General features: G+C 36.0%; 1 long non-coding RNA gene across 2 annotated transcripts; it reads right to left on the reverse strand.

The window, feature by feature from the left end:
* Positions 1 to 401: 401 nt before the first annotated feature.
* On the reverse strand, positions 402 to 9,106 carry LOC124173338. 2 transcript variants are annotated; one of them, XR_006868504.1, is made up of 4 exons: positions 8,183 to 9,106; positions 7,546 to 7,767; positions 851 to 1,356; positions 402 to 710 (listed from the first exon to the last, which is right to left on the reverse strand). It is a non-coding gene; the product is annotated as an uncharacterized LOC124173338 (long non-coding RNA). The 2 variants fall into 2 exon arrangements; XR_006868503.1 differs by having other exon boundaries at positions 8,162 to 9,106.
* Positions 9,107 to 19,316: the final 10,210 nt, after the last annotated feature.

Raw genomic sequence — 19,316 nt, forward strand, 5'->3', positions numbered from 1 at the left:
CTTCACCTGCCTTTTATCACTTATGAGGAAATCATTCACAACATAACTGCATAGACCTTTTTATAGAATTGACGAAAAAATATCATCACTATTGGAATTAATATGGAAAATTGGCTCAGCTAATGGATATAAGATGACGTGTTTTCTTGGGATTCCACCATTACTATCGGCGATAATTTAAGAAACAAACCCAATGGTCACTAACATACTCATAGTACTACGGGGAGTGAAGGACCCAAAAATAATACTAGGGTCGTTCAATAGTTCCTTATAATCTCTGATAAACTGCTCTCTTAGTATCAAAATCTATGTTAAACAGAAATATGCACTCATGAATAGTCAGCTGCAAAATTTTCAGATTCCTCCATCCCATAAGAATTACAGACATAAACTAAATGATCTTAGATCATGTTGCTTTTTTATTCACTTACTTTTACATTTCTTAAACATTAAGATGAAATCCTTCTTTTGTCCCAGCAAAAATTTCTCACACAAAGACTTCAAATACATTCCAACCTGTGATAACATGAATTTTTGCTCTAGCTCTTCATTTCTCTTCTTTATGCAGTGGATTTTCACTGTTTCTTTATATTCTTCAACCTGTGTATTGTGTTCAGATTCATTGGAGCCATTAAGTGTTTCCGAGCCTTGGAATACTTCTGGGTCCATTTGGGCAACAACATTTCCAGGGACTGAGAGCTGGCCTAGAACTGCAAGGCACAAAAAGAAAGAATGTATTGGTATTAAGAATATGTAAGAATAACCCGATGATTGTTTGTTATGGATAAAATTAGCCATAAACTGTAGGAAAACGATATGTAGGTATGGTGACAGCAGTAAGCATACTTACGTCAATCTTCCAAGTCTTAAGTTATTCTATTGGTATTTTGCTCTCTGATGAGTGAGGATGGCTCTTTTCAACGAGTGGTCATCCATATTTTGAGAGACAGTTCTCGTGCCCACTGCCTGCTCACCTTCCATAGTGAACAGAGCCACCCAACACAAATTCTCCAGGACATTCTCTTCTTGCAAGGAAACCGTTTTTCACAATGCATCTCTTTCGACCCCAAAGAGAAGACCATGTCCACGACCACCCAATGCATCAGGAGTCCACGTATCCATCTGCATCTCTCGAGTCTGCATACATCTGTTAGCCTCTTCTCATATGCACATGTTTCCTTCAATTTATTGACCAAGGATGTCATACTGATCTGTTTCCGTGAGAGTGCATGATCACTCAGCTTTTCAAGCGGAAACACCGCCTCACCATGCCACAGTAATCCGTCGTTAGTCTGCCAGATATGCCACGGAAAATTTTTCACGAACATATCCATGTTATTTTTGAAAGCGACATTGCTGTCCCAGGAAAGAAGTAGTATTTCTTTATTAAACCATTTTTATACATTTCCACAGGTGAAATATGCTCTTTGAATGTATCATATAAAGCATTACATTGATTCCCTTCACTTGGGACTTATATTGCCTGTGACTGGCCTATTATTTGTTCATATCCCCGTATCTTCTTTCCTCGACCTCCTGCCTCAGCCCTTACGATGCGGAGATTGGAATCCCTCCTTACCTTACTTCCCCGAAATACCGTGCAGACAAAATATCCCATAGGGGACCATTTCATTAGTGCTACGTGAAAAATGTCTCCTGAACTACCCTCCTAGTAAACATAACAAAAGACTTAAGGAGAGCAATAACAGCAGCTTTTTTCTCATGTTAATTGCGTTTGTAAGTGGCCTACTTGTATTCATGCAGGAAGGGCTTCAGAAGATAATGGGAAGCGGTTGCATTATTATTCTGCCTAGGCTTGCCGCAGTTAAAATTCATTAGTTACAAGCACCAAATGAACAAAATGAAGACACAGAAATACACCATAGTGATAGAGCCCTGGAAGACTATTCTCTAACTTGAAACGTGGTAGCTTTCTGGCAATGAGCTGCTTAATTAAGCTACTAGCTCCCACTTGTATTTCCTAATGCAGAAGCACCGGCGAAAGAGCTAGCAGAAGCTACTCGTAGCTTATGAGGCTCCAACCCGTATTCTCTATGGGATGTGGAGCTACTACTTCCGTGGCTTCAAACTAGATACTGTAGAAGAAATTCCACGAAGGGTAGCTTCACAAAGCACACCCTTGGGATTCCGCGCTTCAGCTAGCTTCCATCAAATTACATGGAAATTCCTAGGAAACCACCGTGAGCCAAGTGGTGCATGTTGCTAATCTTATGTTCTATCCCATCAGTATTTTTCTTGGAATAACTTGCGATGGATTGGTAAACAAGAAAGTTGTTTATTATTTTTGCTGTTGTCCGTAAATATTTTCTTTGATAAGGTCACGAATGCTGCATAAATTATTTTTTAGCCTTTAACTACTGTATTCTTAACAAAGTAGAGGGAATGAGTGATAAATTCCTTGACTAAACATGTATGTTTTGGAGTGAACTATGAATCACGTTAACTAGTTGATTTCATCACTTGGAGAAGTAAAATGCTGCTTCTAATCATTTTATTTCACGTGAAGTCTTATTTTGCATGAAGTCATTACTGAAGTGGAGACAAAACTCGCATTCAGTGATTATTATATATGTTGCGATAAACAGTTTTCTAGTGGCGGTACAAATTGATGCATTGAAGTGATTACCAATGCCAATACATCCTCTGCTAAGAGATGGATGACTAATTTTTGCAAGTGTCAATGCATTTATGGTAAACTTTCCCGTAGATTTTCAGCAATGATCTTTGTTTTGAAGTGATTTTGTGAAGAGAGTTTAGAGCTGCATAGATGCAGACCATCTAAGAGAAGGCAATTATTATTTTGTATAGCAATGTAAGGTGTTTTATGATAGATATTAATACATTTCATGCTCCTCCAATGAATGAATGCATTCATGATCTCATTCTGCTCCCATTTGAGTGTCTTAGGCCTTATATACCCATTTAATTTCAGTGCTGGTTGTCAGGGTGGTGTATTTGTTTTGAATTTTGAAAAAGTGTAATCATGGGCATTCATTAAGACCACGCAGGAAGTCATCACAAGAATAATAATGGTACATGACATTAATATTGAGAGAAGGAACAATGTAGGTTGGTTCATCATTGTGATGGTCAAGTTATAATGAAATGTCCTCACTTGCAGTAGTGCAGGGTTGGCTGTTGGCATGTAATACTGATTCATAAAACCTTTTAAAAATTAAATTAGCCATTGTGAGAATGGCACGACAGAGTTTTGTGTCAATATTGTTTGAAGTATATTGTGAGTCTAAAATGAAAAAATAAAAACATTATATACATGATAAGTGATAAAAATAAAATAAAATGAAATTTAAAAAATAATACTACTTATCGTATACACCTGTAATTGCGATATTCTTTCGCAGTGCAAGAAGGAACAATCTCTGCTCAGAAACAGATGGTAATCAAAATTATTGTAGCAAAGTGTGACACATTAGTGAAAAATTCTCAGGAATTAGAACGACAATGTCCTTGCTTTGGTTTTATGTGTTTGTAGTTAACTTGTATTTTCTCTTCACGATAATTACATGATCTAGTGGTTATAATAAACATTAGTGACATTTGCTCCATTGATCGACACTATTGAATTGATATATATGCCACAGCCTAATACAATTATTTCTACATATTTCTGTAACAATGAAGATAAAGGCACTCAGCATTTCGTAATTTTCTAGTATGTTGATTTCAACTACAAGAAATGGTCAGCCGAGAACGACATTATGATTTTCCTGCAGGTAACACAATGAAACGAATGATTGCATTGTGTTACCAGATTTCATCTAAAATTAAAAACTAAGTTCACAAGAAATATTTCTCATATTCCATATCCCGTTTGAGAAAACTACCAGCAATTTTTGGTCTGAGGTAGCTACCCCCACTTAGGGTGCGATTCATAGACGACACTGAAATTGCTCACTTAACAAAGTCTCTCTTTACGGTAAAGTGAGACTTTAGCTAAAGTTCGATGCAGAGTCGTTTCAAGGATCTCACTTTATAAAGTGGCACTTTAGCTCCTAAAGTCTCGATCGTGCATTGAAATTTTGAGTGTTGGCAATGAACGCTGCGAAAAAGTGAAGAAAAAGATGACACACGATTTTAAATGCGTACTTGTTTACAATTGTTTCTAGCGACTGGGTTTTCGTGTTGTATTTTGCTAAGATTTTATTAAGCTGCATTTTCTCGTTTTCTCATATTATGTGCGAATGTAAATGAATACTGCATCATTGAAAGCTTTTCCCCACTACCTTTTTTGTACGTTAATGACTGAGTTAGCTGAATAAAAGCTCACTTTTAATTAGCTTCGTGCATTGCCCTTCGATGTTTCCAGCGATGTAAATATTCAAATGATGATATTTTCACGACATTTTCTATGATTAACTGCAAACGGTTGTTAGGACTACATGCTAGGCGAAGTTTGATGGTGTACTTTCATTGAAGGTGGGTGAAATAGTGAAATTCTCTCGCGTTAACTTGAAACAGTACCAATTATTTGAAGATATACCGATCAGTGGTTGTCTCAGTTGGACGCATATTTTGAATGAGGTATGGGTGTTTGCTGAATTCTTTTCTGCTTACCAATATTTTAATTCTTAGAATGTTGAGCTAAGGCGTTACATACTATACTAGAGAAATGGACATTCAAGAATACCCACATCATCAAAACCAATGAATGAATGGCCACACAATGAAACATTTTGAATGTGAGAATGGATTTATATCAATATATATCTCTTTGTCTGCTTCAAATGATGCCTCGACATATGTGAATACCTAACCCGAGTATCCATTCACGAATTTTATAGTAAAAAATGTCAATGAAGTCTGTGATGCTGTGTAAATGAAATTTCATAATAATCCTACATCCTCGAGAAAACATTGCTTTGCTGCAGATAATATGATTATGTAGGAAAGTATGTTTTAATTTTTTTGCTGCCTTTCATGACGAGATCTTATATCATCATTATAAATATTCAAATGCATAGTCGAAAAAGGAAACAGAAACTCGACTCAATATATTTTCAAAATCACAGAAACATGTTAAACGTGATATGGAGGCATACGGCAAGAGTACATTAAGCTAAATTTGAATAAAAACGCTTAAAATGCAATGCAAGGTATAGAAAGCTAGCATTTGGCTGACCAAACGACATGAAAATCAAGTCTTCGCGTACGAAGGCTATTGACGCCAATGTAAACAGAATTTTGCTATCATATTCAAGTATCTTAGGAAAATCATGGAACATAAACGCATAAATAACAGAAGTACTTAACAATTAGCTTGTGTACAAATGCAACATAAATTATGCCAATATGTCCAACCACTTACTGTGTTGTAATTATCACACGACCGATAGTTTAACTTCGAAACATAAGAAATGGGTCATCTCCATCAATACCGACACGATATATTTTCAGGGAAAAGACATATATTACGTGTCTGGTTATTCCTTGAAACACGCCACTCTGCTGCTGTGTTCTCACCAAAAAATTAGTTCCTATTCATTTCCGTAACCCAAATATCTTCATATTTCAACTTCAATAACAGCCGGTGCCGCCATATTTATTTATCCGTAAAGGACACTTTAGCTCTAAAGTGAGCTCCGGTTGGGCACTTTACGGTAAAGTGACGATTCGGCCATTTTTCTTCTAAAGTGGCGTTTATGAAACGGAAAAAGCAGACTTTAGCCCGGCTAAAGTATACTTTAGCCTAAAGTGCCGTCTATGAATCGCACCCTTAGGGAATACGGTAGGTAGCCAATTGTGGTAGCTAGTTCGAAGCTACCAGAACGGGAGCTTCGAGCTAGTGAATAGACCCCCTGAACCCTGCAGGGCCATTCTGTTAAATGAGGCCGTTCTATACACTGGGGCCATACATGAGGCTGGCCGTAAGTTTCTTATGGCCTGACCCAAAATTTTGGCGTACACCGATTCCACTCTCAAGAGGCCATTTCGTATGGCCCGGCAAAAGTTCTTAACGCCCTTTCTGCAGGCGAGTATGAAAACTATAATTAGTACAATAAGTTCTTTTAACTTTTTTTGAGCACTAGCCATTTTCTGAGAAGGATGTTTATTCCAACCTGGAGAAAGAATTAATGGGTTGTACGCTGACTGCGGGAAAAACATTTTTCAACGTTTGACCATTGCTCAACTACCAACACCAGTCGCTCAAATTTTTTATTGCTATCTGGGTAGAGCCCAAGAGACTTTCCCTCGATGAAGGGATTGCTAAAGTGGCTTAAGTATCCCTGGCCTTCCCTCACGGCCTCCCGCAATTTTCTTTCCTACTGCCCATTTCGTTTTGTTTCCTTCCCACTCCACGCTGTGAACGCATTTGGGCACCATGACAAGTGCCCCAATGTCGGCCCATCCTTTGGTTAAGAAAGACAGAAGGGTTTGACTGGATTTTAAGGGTCCATTCCTTATGAGACACTTGGCCATTCTAAAGGTAAGAGTATTTCTTGGTTCTATCCCGCACAGGGTGTTAGCTTAAATCAAGTAATCCCACAGCTAAGGGGTTAAACACCAGTCATTTTTTTGAGATGGAAATTTGTTCCAACCTGGAGAAACTATTATTTTTATGGTTCTTAACTGAAATGGGCTCTTATTAAAGGGTAAATTTGGCCTTTCTTTAAACACTGTTCTGGTGGCAGATGCTGGAGAACTTCAAAAAAGTGAGGAGCGAAAGTCACTTACCAGAAGAAATTTGCACCGTACAACAATTACAATATTCGTGAGTCGTACATGTAATGAATCGACTTAGAATGTGAGATCCCCTTGTAGTTCTAACCCCCTTCCTCTCCTTCCAGCGGTGTAACTATTGCCTCATGGGTGCAATCCAGCCAATGCACTAAATCTCAAGATGAAATTTAAACTAAAAGTTTGATTTATCAATTTTATTATCGGAGGCTTAAGTTAAGGTAACTGTAAAATTATAATATCAATATGAAATTATCATTTCTTTCATTGATTTGTGGACGGCATTTGTCCTTTATGCATCAACTCATGGCAGCTATTTTAGAATGATATAAGGCAAGTAAAAGTATATGTAAAGATATCTAACAATTGTTGACCATGGGTAATGGCCACGTTCATATCAACAAACAACCAGATTCATTTATTTCCTCGGAATTTATGCAAATTCATGTCATGAGGATCTCATCAACAAAGTGTTCCTAAATGCGATGAATAACCACGAAAAATCATAAGTATAGAGTGAGCGATCAATAATGGCAAAGACGTGGATGATGTAAGCTTCCTAATTCATAATCAAACCGCTGGTGCTCTGCATTCACTTAAATCTATTGACTGTCAACAAGTTAACAAACAAATGCCCTTTGAATGTAAACGAATTCCATTTCCAATTTGTGTTTCATTTGGGTTGATGATTCACAAATCACAAGTTAAGTGTTTGTGGCCTGAATCAAGAAAACTCACGTTCTTATCACGGTCAGCTTACCAATTTTTTTCTGAGAAAGAAAAGCAAGGTACAACAGAAATAAAAGGGAGTGAATTAAATATCCTTACCATATTTTTTGAAATTGGCTCATTTTAACCTCTTTTGAAATAGAAAAAGCTCAAAGAGGTCTAATAAAATTTTTTCATTGTGCCATCCTGCAATGTTTTATTTTGTCTCAGTCCCACTTTCTTCAGCAAACCATGTACTAATGATTCTAAAGTATTTATTTTTTTATTTTAATGGGCTCCTGGTTCCGCAAGTGTTCTCATTACTGAAGTGAGTCCTAGTACCTAAAACATAGGTTAAATAAATAAATTAGTGGCTCTCACAAATAAAAATACTAAATATTCAATTTAAATATGTGCTCTTGACCAGGGAACCATGCTAATCACGGAATGAACCACTAAATACTTTTTTCAAAGAAAGGGAATAAAATAATTTTAAATTGCTCAACATAATGACCTATGAGACAAAATTTAATTTCATTGTACACAAAACCCCTGAAACAGACATTAACTTGAATTATATGTACTTAGTTGACAGTCCACAGTCTCATAGCCATACTGGCCTTCATTGCAGCACCACCTTATCATTTCTCTGATGCCCCAATTCTAATCCCACACATCTAATCAAGATGGCCAATTAAAATATTGATAGAACGTATTAGCCTCTGTGGTATCTTACTGTCAAGGAATGTTCCCTCACTTTCTCGTGCATGGTGCTCATTGGCAGAAGATGCAGGTATTGGGGGCAAAGTCCTCCTCCTCTGGATCTTCTTACTGTCAGTTTCGGCTGGCATAATTCTCTTACAAAAAGGTTAATGCATTGCTTTTGATGGCTAACTTTGTTGAAAAATGAAGAAAATTCATTGCTAAAGAATGAGAACTCATCTCTGGAAGCTAAGGAGGAAAGTTTGGAGGCTAAAATAAAGGAACAAGAAGAAACTATTCAGGATGGAATGGATGGATGTGGAATTTTCTTCTCTAACTGATACCCTGACCAATTTAGAAGGAGAACTGAATGATAAAAACCAAATTATTGCTAGAATGGAGATTGAAAATCTACAAGATGAAGTCTTTGATGGCACAAACCTCTCTTCATTATCTGTCTCTTCACTGTAAGGGATATATCTTTGTGCCCTTAACTCATCTCCCCTTTCTCCCTGACTCAGCCACTGCATTTGAACAGAGTACTCTGCTTTCTTTAATTTTGTTTTCCCCTGTTGAAGCAATCTGGAATGAAGAATAGAGAGATACCATTCACTTTATAGATACTTAAGAAATTTTTCTGGTCATGAAAGCTTTCATGGGTATGTGCTCCAACAGCCTTTAGAGATAGGAATGATTGTGACCAAGGAGACGAGTAGGCTTGCAAATTTTGCAGCGAGTGGTATTCGAGTTCCAAGAATAAAGTGGATTGGATACAATGTTTGAACTGCAAAGAGTGGGCTCAGAGTCGTGTTCTAATTGTGAAGAAGATGACAATTTCTCTGTGATTGCTGTACATAAGTTAATATCCAGCCTCACATATTGTTAATTTACTATTTCATGTTTAGAAATATCACACGTTTTTAAAGTGTGTTTATAAAATTAATCTTTCAAAATTGTACAATAAAGGTTTTGTAAATGCAATTTCAATCTTTGAGGCAAAATCTACATTTTGTCAATATTTGAAAAGAATCATAAATATATGGAATCACTTTCATAAAATGCATTTCCATTAATATGCTACACCCTATATGCATAAATATTACTGTTAACCACATTTAAAAGAATATTAGCCACAGCGGGTCAAGTTTTAAATGAAAAAATGTTTACCTGTCGGTTTTGACCCACTGTCCCCTGCTTAATAGGAACACACAACAAAAAATGGACAGAGGAAACAGTAATGTAGCTGGTTCGAGAGTATTAAATAATTCCACTGAAAAATTCTACGCCGGAAAAAATCAATTTCATGTTATCATATCCAAGATGAATCAACTGATATTCTCTATCGAATTTCAATTTGATAACTAATGGAACACTTTTGAAGTTCCTACCGGTTATGTTCTCAAACATCATATTCTACTACTCACAGCAACTGATTTATTTAGTTTGGAAAAGTATATCACTACATGAATCCCTATTGGAAAAAATCAGCCGATTCCATTGAAAATTCCAATTGAAATCAATTAAAAATGCCAATTTTCAATGGAATTTCCTTGTTTTCAATGGAATATCCAAAAATTCCATTGGATTTTCAAATTTACAACTGAAAATACGAATATTCCATTGAATATTAGGAAATTCAATGGAATTCGAAGAAAAGATTGAATTTTCAAGTATTCCATTGGATTCTCAAATTTTCAATGGAATTCCCAAATATCCTATTGAAATCTCAAATACTCCATTGAAATCTCAAATACTCCATTGAAATCAAAAATACCGTTATACCGTTATTCATATGTTTACGTGCACATGGTTGACTGGGTTGTGGTCAGTTGTGGTTAATTTTTTGCTTGTGGAGAAAAGACTATTTAGTATCGTTGTTATTTAACCTGTGCGTGATCCCCACAGCGTTGTTTTAGGTCATTCGTGTGTTTCTTCCGTGATATATAGTGGAAGTCTTGATGTGATTGTTGTGCTGTAGTGTGTTCATTTAGTAATGTATCGTTTGCCTTCAGTTTTTTGACTGGTTAACCAGTCTGGTTAGTATAATTATACTAACGTTTGTGTTTAAAATGTAAGCATATTTATATAACTTAATTATGCGTACGTGCGTTACGTCGCCGACAAAAAACTACTAGCATTGTCGGAATAGTGTGTATTACGCAGGTTTGTTTGTGTGAAGTGAAATTCCCGTGTTCTTGTATAAACATGATAGTGACATGTTTCTGTTGTGAAAAACAAGTTATGTTGGCTTCATGTCAAACCAGAAGTATATTTATCAGTATTTTAAAGAAGCCTTTCTTAGATAAAGACGTGTGAGATATTTGTTGGTGAAGTTGTTATCGCTAATCGCGGAAAAACGTCTTCTTTTCGACAACTATTCAACGCGTTGTTTGAACTGGTAAAAGATGTGGCTCTCATGGTATAGTTGTTGTTCTGATAATCATAGCAAAAGTATATAGATTTTCGATAACTATTCATAATTGTGAGAAGTGATGTAAGATGTGGAAAAGCCCAATTAAAGTTTTCATGACACTGCTTCTAAAAATATTTCAACTTTAATTTTTGTTCACATGTTTTATTTATTCAGAATTCGGGATTCGTGAAATTTAGATGTTAAGTATATTCTACCTAATAATAAGTTTACCATATTGGATGCATTAATGTATTTGTAATTTTTTCAATTGAACTGTTCCATTGAAAAGTGACAAATTTCAATGGATTTTTTTTTCAATTGTAAAAATTTTCATTTGAACTGTTCCATTGAAAATTTTTCAATTGAACTGTTCCATTGAAATTTGTCACTTTTCAATGGAACATTTCAATTGAATTTTTTCCCATTGATTTTTTCCAATAGGGAATGTAATCACCTTTTTTCTTATAACTATCACAATTGATCTCACAAATTAGTTGGCATTCGTTGAGGCTTTCCAGAGGCTGGCAGAGAATTATAAGATGACGAATTAATTTACCATATCTAAATGATAATATCACCAAATTGGTATTGGATTGTTAAGTCTGGCATTTTATGTTCCAGGAAAGTATACGATTTATAGGATACTAGTTCACTGATAGAAAAGGATACTAACATAGTGAACACACGAAAACAATTATACTTCAGGTCGTAATCAATTTGCATGATGTGCAAAACAGTTTACGGATCATGTATGATTTGCTATGCACACGACGAAGGAAATCGAAATAGTTGAAAAACTGTTTGGATGGCTTAGATCGAGTAGTTGTGATGAAAATGAATTCCTTCAAAACTCAAGGGAAGTAGCAATTAGCACTCAATCCTCCGTCATCATGTGGATACGTCACAAACATCGATTCCACAATGATAAATCAATGAAGTTCATGAAATTAGTATTCTCAAATTCAGGCAACCTACGTTGCATTAAAGAGTGACCATTCTTCTTACCAAGTTTACGAAAAAGGTCCAGTCTCAACTATAAAAACATCTCTTTAAAATTCCAGACAAAAAATTGTTTCTAATGGATCCGATACACCCTTCTTTTGAAGGCTCGAGGAATTTCTATGTTCCAAAAACAACGCTAACGCCTTTAATACACCAGAATTAAACAATAACATAAGAAACCACGTACCTCAATAGGGAAATTGCATACTTTTTATAAACAGTATGTTGATATACTACAGTAAACACTTAGTACCGCGATATACTTTTTTCCGCTTAAAATTCAGTTTATACACTAGAAAATGACTCCCAAAAGTCTCCCGAGTTTCGCGGGCTAAAAAATACCGCCCCCACTAATCTTAAGCGTGACGTCATAGTTCAGTACGAGTCCAAGATCCAAGCCCAGTAACTGCAGGTTTGGAAGAGCCACGTTGCGTTTAAGGAGAACATGGCTGAAATAAGGAAAAATTACAAGTGGTGCATTGTTCCTCTGTGCAATAACACCCCAGAAAAAAATTTTCGTCTGCATTCCCACGGAGGAAATTAGAATAAAAACCTCGATGCATGCCGTCTGTCGGGATGAGCGTTACGGAAAAATAAGAGTATAATACACTGAATGATAAACCCGTGTGCTATTTGAGCGAAGATAACTTTAATATAAATAATATTTCCATATTTCATCGACTGAATTACTTGAAACTGAGATTTTTCGATAATTCGGCAGCCGTAGAATAAAAACTCAACTTCTCAACAAAAATCGAGATAGGTGTTTCTCGATGGTTACGATCACAGTCTAAACATGTTTAGACTGTGGTTACGATGGACTCAAATTATTTATGGCATTTGTTCAATTTCAGTTACGGAAGGACATAAAAAATTCCATGATGTTTAAAATCAAGGGAGGAAATATGAAAATACAGAGCAACGTTGACCCTCATGCATTCGAGTGCCAGCCAAGAAGACAGCGTTTTCTTCTACTGTCGGCGTCAAAATGATGTGCCGCTGTACTTTTCAAATTTATATCCTGGCTTCACTGCATGCTATAATAATGAAATATACGTCATTTAAAGGAAATTTTATCCTAAATTCTGATTTATTTTATTACAAAAAAATTCAAAATGTAGACACGGCCAGTGCAATAAATGACTCCGCGCACCGAAAAATTAGCCGTTTTGTCAACTTCATGAACTTTGCAACTCAACCTAAGGAAAACTACTACGTCTACAGCATTCATCTTCCACATTAATCTACACTCATCAGTGCGGATTAATAAAATGGCTTTTGGGTATTTCTAGAACTTATATTTTGTTATAAATTAATGAAAATATTCAAACATTATCTTGTCCCATAGTTTACCCCGAAAGATAAAGGAAGTTGTAGATGGAAAAAGAATGGAATCCAGAGGTGGTCTCAAAAAATGAATCGCAGCATTCTTTGATTTTATTCTACGCCGTTACTTGCTTTTCAGAAAAAGTTGAGTCACAAGAGGAATGTTCCTCGGCCCTTGATTTGGAAACTGTGGAGATAGAGGAAGACGTGTGGATCAGCAATTCCCATTTAGTTGGTTGTCAGGATAAACCAAGGATCCATTCAAAGGTTGTCAGGCCATCGTATAAATATAGGACTGATGCGCACCACAGGGGAAATGGGGTGTTTGAGGGAAAGTCAAACCCAAAGTTGCCCAAAGAATGGCCAGTTCTATGTTGCTCTATCCCCAGTTAAAACCAAATAGAAAAATGATTGGGATGATATTTTCACCACGGGTTCCAGTGATAGTGAGAGTGCAGGTGATCACGGTCATCGTCGAAGGTCATCCCTCTAGGATTTCCGATACGGAATTTTTAAGTGACAACCGATCGCAATGACGATGAGCTCGCATTTAGAGTAGGTTTCAGATATATCGTGAGAACAGCTCCCAAAATGTATTAAAGATTGTTTGGAAAATATTCACATTTTAATGCTGCTTTAGGAAGGCTTTCATTACAAAAGTAACTTCTTAACACCTGAAAACGTTGTGTTTATTATGTTGATCGAAGTGCGATTGGCCGATTCTTTCTGCAGAATAGGAAGTGGCTTCAGGGTTTTTGAGTCACAAGATGGTAGATTGTGTTGAAAGTTCGTCTATATTATCGCTACTAATTTGAAACATTAATAGTCTGGCTTCCTCAGAGCTTCCTGTCACCCTCCATGCAAGGTATTTTTAAGTTGAAAGTATCATCGACAGCTTCAATGTGGAAATAAGTTCACCATAAGACTCTCTACCGGACTGCCTAAAGAATACACATTTCACATGAGTATACGCTTTCGCCAATATTATACGCAAGTCTCACTTTGTTATGAACTATAAAACATTTCAGATGCACATCAGCTACCTTTCCATTTCTCGGCATCGACTTTCGGCGCCGACGAAGTCTACAGTTTCACTAAAATACCCTGTTATCATGATGGAATCAGTAACAGGAAGCTTGCTAAAATCAGCCTAGGAATAACCATATTCCTTCATCTTTACGCAATCTATCGCTGTCAATGGAGGAGAAATAGATCAAATAATAGCCCTGAAGTCACAATGAACAACTCCGATACGTCTGCACTTCAATAAATGAATCATAACCACGCCGTCGCTTGTATTCAAGTATGCAACCTCTACTATGACCGTGCCGCCGTGCCTCGTACTGAACTATGACGTCACTTTTCTACCAGCCAATCATCGGGCGTTTTCGATTCTCACTTGCATTTGAAAATTCTCGTGAACTTTGATGCATTAAATATCGCAAACCACGTCATAAAATAATAAAAAAACTTTCACCGAGGTATGCAAACATATATTTCTATATAATTTTGGGGCAATTTGTTATATCTGAAATGTATGCAAGTTCCCTATTCGAACCAAGCCCGAAATCATTTGTCCAAGCAAATATTCATGCCTTTCGCTCACATCAAAAATTTCGACGGGGTCATCACATTTGTGCAATCAAAGCCTACGTAGAGAATGAAATAAACAATTTGACAAATTGACTAATACTTGACCTTGACCATGAACTTGTCACGAAGCAGTTCCCTCCTCCGATCTTTAGTGACCATACATAGATCTGGCCGACTTCCGGGACGATAATGCATGATCACTCGGCTTGTGACGTCACTTTTGGGAATCCAGGTGTTTCCCAAGTTTTAATCCCTGAAAAAAAAAACTAATCAATTTCCCGATCAGCAAACTCATACATAATTACTGAAATGGCTTCTAAGATACTATGACTTTAGCATCTTGCCTCTTAGTTTTAGCGAAAGGTGAACAAAATTACTATTGTTTTCAAACCGAAGGTAACGCTATTTGAAGGCTTGATATAATATGAGTTCCTTATAGTACATTTATTGACGTCATTATAAAATGAAATATGGCTCTTGAAATCCAGTATTATTTCTTATTTCTTGCATCATGTTCTTATTTCCTGGCGCAAGGGAAAATTAAGGTGACGTAAAATATATTTTGGTCTCCTATTAAACGACATCCTTTTTAATAACAAATTGTAGCTTTTAAAAATTATTTTAATACTTTTCCGAAACTGAAGAGTATATTTCCTTCGAAAAAATATTTCAGTGTATATCACCATGTTAGCTAAATACTGCAATGTTTTATTTTACGAAATTAATTTCATTGGTGTCATCGTATTCAGTGGAACTTATAGGCTTACTTTAAGGTTGGCTATAAATTTCTCGGAATATAAAATATATTTCTTTTTAATTTAACAGCAAACTTAATTTAAAATGTATTTTAAAAACGTGATATATCATATGTAGTCGTCGCAATAGCCGCATACATGCCAGCTTAGAAACAAACTGCCGCGCGAACTGCGATTGTTTCCAATCATCATGGTAATGCGGTAATGCCGTCTCTATGCTTTGAGTCTTGACTTGCGTGGTATTATGGGTATTTTGCCACGATTGCAATGATAGCTCGTTACCTGCTGAGAGAACGGTAACGAGGAAGTAAAAGTGGTCTGGTACGTTGTTTTTAGGATTCTCTGCATTCTTTGTCGCTTTTGAGTTCATTTATCGTCCCTTAGTCCTAGGTGTTTGTAATCTGGATCCCACATTCGTGAGTTTTAATTATCAATGCCATGTAACAAGGCGTAGTGACTTGTGTTTTCAGACTTGGTACTATTCATTTCTAACGTGTTTTCTCTTACATAACCTACTTATTTGCTATTGTTTGCAGTTAGTGTTTCATTTATATGTGACTACTTTGTTAAAGCTTGCGTCACTACAGGTTATATTATGATTGCAATGCGGCCCTCGAATACATTCTGGATTTAGGTCACGTATACTACGTGTTGGCGAGTTGATATTCGTTGTCTCAATGTAACTTTGTTGTGTTCTACTAATTGGATTTTATACCACACGGTTGATTGTCCTTTGTCCATCATTTATAATCTTATGATTTTTAGGATGTGCTTGAGAGTATAACGGATAAATTAGGGTTTATATTATTGGTAATAATATGGGTAGCAGTTTACTTTAAATTATGAGCCATTCCCACATGAAAATAAGTAGAGTGTATTGTGTTAATTCGATTGCAGTCGCTGCGCTTTCTCCCGCCCGTAATATTGTTAAGAATGCGACATAAGTTTTGAATCCATAACATGGTGAAGATCTGTTGAAAATTAGTATTCGATAAAAGTATACTGTGAACGCCTTAGGCATATTAAAACTTTTGCCATTGCTGCTGTATTGTCGTGTGATCATTGTGTCTACGAATTTCTACCATTTCTATCGATATTTGCCGGTGTTGTGTCAGTATTATTGTGTAAATGTAATATGTTAAATATTGATTTGGTACCGGGATAAATGTGTTGTCACCAATGAAATTCCAGGTGGAGTGGGTAGATAGTAGGATGTGCTATGATTGGGCTATTTTTTTTCTTTTGGTCTTTTCATCTATTCTCTGATAATCGGGTAATATTTCTATTTTATTCACTGAGATAGGGCTGTAATCAGTAGGTTTCTGCATATATTATTTTTTTTGCTATTTCCTCTGGCCCTCGATATGAAAAGATGCCCATTATAGACCATAGCTATGTCATTATTTCTATTTCGTTACTTGCTAATTGTACCTTTTAATGTATTGAATGAATATTATTTCGCCCTGGTTGTATTGAAGTTGTAAGGGCCTTATTTCACCCTTTCAATGGCTTTTTCCGCCTTAAAATTACGTATCTGTAGCTGTAGCATTTGTTCATGGAATGACGAAAAAGTATTCAGCTGCCAATTTGTTAATCTTCATCTGTCCAATTTCCTTTCCAGGATTCCGGTCGGAAAACGTTCCTTCCAGAACCTCCTGAGTCTCAAAGTGAGTATTATGATCAATTTCTTATAATTCTGTCTTCTGCATTAACAGTGTATGAAACTGCTTAATTCCATTTTATGTTATGCCGTTGTTTGTTTTTAAATAAGTCGTGTCACCCAATTGGTGTCTCAGTTGTGCTTGTCTTGAAAGTTTGTGACGTCATTTTGATGGACAAGTTAACAAAAACGGTGATGATGAAATATTTTGCCTTGAAGCTTTTTTTTCGGTCGATCGTGCCAGCTATGCGTAGTATTTGTTTTGAAACTGGTTAAGGTGGTAGTTTGTCGTGTAGAGCATGTAGGTAATTATTATCAAGTTGTCTAAAGGGCAAGTCTCAATTGCGACTTTTATTGTTGTGAGTGAATTATTGTTTTGTATGTGTTTCCTCGGGTTTAGGCATTTTTTATAGCCTTAAATAGCACCATTTGATCTTAAAGTTTTAAAGTAAAATCTCTAACAGTTGCATACAGGGTTGTAACCGTGTGAATATAAAATGTGTTTATAACGCTTGAGGTGAATCATACTATTGAAAAGTTCATATTCACTGACTAAATGGCTTAGAAAATCTAAAGATTAAGATTATTCACATTTAAAGCACTAAATATTTTATTATTTTCATTAGAAAATCACCATCTCCTGAGTGGTAATAAACTTGTGTAAGATTGTATTCCAGTACACGCTCCCGAGTGCTCACGCTTCAGACGCTACAGATTCGTGGTCCACTTTCATTCCTATCACTACCTACTGGATCACGGTTTGAGCGATTGTGGCATTTTATTAGTAATTCGTTTTGCTAGTACAGTCTACATAAAGGAATAGTGTAGCCCCCTGTACTTTACTGGTCAGTAATATATATGACAGAAAGAATATGTCCCAATATTTATCCATGGGGTACACCTCAATAAACCTTAGTTATCCATGAATGCCCAGAAGATTTTTTTTTTATATTTTACTTTCCTTGCTTAAATTATGATTAGCCATCATATCTGATGAAGGAAAAAAATGTTTTGTTTTTATTAATCTCTAACATTTGCATTGTTTAATCCTATATGTATCTTAAGATACATATTGGCACTTGAGGGATCAACAATGTACAATATCATGTAATTGGGTTGATGCACGTTACCGCTAAATAATTCATTGCTTAAGTCTTCAAGTGGTTTTGTATACTTGAATTTTAATGCATAATATAACATAATTTTAAGCATTCAGTATTATAGTATTATGGTGAAAAGTATTATTACATGAACAATAGACATTAGGATTTTGAAATTTTTAGCAGTATGTCCCTGTATCTCAGTTTTCTATACCCAAGCCATCCCTGCACAATTTATACATTCAAGTCCCATCTAAAATAGGTGAACTGCCATTTTGTATTCCTCATCGTTGTCCGTGAATTTGCCAGTAATTGATGGCATAGGTCTACTCCACCATTGTGAGAATTCTGCGATCGCCACTGGCATTGCATCGTCATTTTTTCTTTTCGGTGACAGAATAATGAGCATCAGTTTTCATTTTATTATGCATACAATTAGTAATCATGGTAACTGCGTTATTACCATTCTACCTCATAATTTTTTGGAAACTGTTTCATTTAACCTGAGCAGACCTTTCTTTTGATTTTTGAAATGCAGTTTTTTTCATGAAGGTTAAACTCTTGATTCTATTTACACAAAGGGTTCCATGGCCACGCAAGTTTCTTCCTGTCAACTCTTTTAGCAGCTTTTCTGATGTGAATAAGTTGTCAACAAATATTGTTGTGTCTGGTGGTAATTTAATCTCATCCACTAGTCCTAAAACTACATCTCTTCCTTGACCTAGATCTGTTCTCTCAAGCTTGGTGTTATCTCCAGCATACGGCTCAGCATGATCAAAGTAGCCACTTGATTCGGCAATGCACCATAATTTAAACCCAATTGTTACTGGTTTCCCTCTAATACATTGCTTGCAGCCATGTATACCATAGTAGGGGTTGATTGATTAATCTACCAAACAGTATTCTTCTGCACTAAGCATGTCGAAAGTCTTGTTCAAAATCTCAAAAATGGTTGCACTTTATAAAGCCTAACATTGCCATCATTCTTCCCATTATCTGCCAGATGCTTCAATTTATATAATGTTGACCTTGAAATTTCTTCAATCCTATTCCTTCTCATTGACTGAGACCCTACTCCGATGGCGCAATCTGGAGATGAGTTCAAATAAAGCCATCGACTAGGTAGAGGGTGATTTGTTGAGAGTAGTAATATTCCAAACTATAAATATATTACTATTTGTACGTTAAAAGAGGTTATCAAATCTTTAGCAATAGGGTAGTTTCTTCATCAAAGAAAATGAAAGGCATTGATTGCAACTCGCTACCCCCCATTAGTGATTCATAATACAAAAATTATTTCGTTTTTGAAATACCGGTTTAGACGAATGGCAAGGGTCAAA

Source organism: Ischnura elegans (genome assembly GCF_921293095.1).
Source record: "Ischnura elegans chromosome 13 unlocalized genomic scaffold, ioIscEleg1.1 SUPER_13_unloc_4, whole genome shotgun sequence".
Classification (NCBI taxonomy): Eukaryota; Metazoa; Arthropoda; class Insecta; order Odonata; family Coenagrionidae; genus Ischnura; species Ischnura elegans.